General features: G+C 42.2%; 1 non-coding gene across 1 annotated transcript; it reads right to left on the bottom strand.

Annotated features, from left to right (window-relative positions):
* Window positions 1–354: 354 nt before the first annotated feature.
* Window positions 355–439, bottom strand: TRNAQ-UUG (transfer RNA glutamine (anticodon UUG)). Its single transcript has one exon. It is a non-coding gene; the product is annotated as a tRNA-Gln (tRNA).
* Between the last annotated feature and the right edge of the window lie 281 nt (window positions 440–720).

The following is a 720-nucleotide window of genomic DNA, read 5'->3' as shown; positions in this document are numbered from 1 at the left end:
ACTTTCTTTGTGATGTGAATAAAATTCAGCAGTTCTGTGACAAGACATGTGAATTTAAATGACAAATCTAAGCCAAGATCATTACGCCAAGTTCCAGGGAAGTAAAGAGCAGTTGAATGATGCTTTTTTTCTCTAATGAACCTTATCAGAATTTCTGAGTTGGAAGCGTAATGAAAAGATCTGTTCCAGTATTTCTAACTATTGCATTTTGCTGATTATAGCTTTTAAAAATTTTTCTTAATGTTTATTTGTTATTGAGAGACAGAGAGACACAGAGCATGAGCAGGGGAGGGGCTGAGAGATGGAGAGACACAGAATCCGAAGCAGGCTCCAGGCTCTGAGCTGTCAGCACAGAGCCCGACGTGGGGCTCGAACCCACAAACCGCGAGATCATGACCTGAGCCAAAGTCAGATGCTCAACCGACTGAGCCACCCAGGCTCCCCTCCACACCTTGTTTAATTCACTCTCTTCTCATCATACCCTCAAGAAATGTTTCCCAGCCTAACATCATGCCTTTTCCCACTCGCCGGCTCAAAAACCCACAGTACTGGCCTCAGCCAGAGGAAGTGTGGTTCATGGATTCACACTCGGTCATGCTGATCAGTATTCTTATTTTCACTAGGAACTCAGCTTTAAAATCAGTCCTTTAATAATGTTCTCAGTTGGCTACTTTTTCACATTCACTAGATAACTTCAAATTATCCATGTATGTGATATAG

Source organism: Neofelis nebulosa, chromosome 3, assembly GCF_028018385.1.
Source record: "Neofelis nebulosa isolate mNeoNeb1 chromosome 3, mNeoNeb1.pri, whole genome shotgun sequence".
Lineage (NCBI taxonomy): Eukaryota > Metazoa > Chordata > Mammalia > Carnivora > Felidae > Neofelis > Neofelis nebulosa.
The sequence above is the reverse complement of the archived record's forward strand: the minus strand, read 5'-3'. Positions and strand labels throughout refer to the sequence as shown.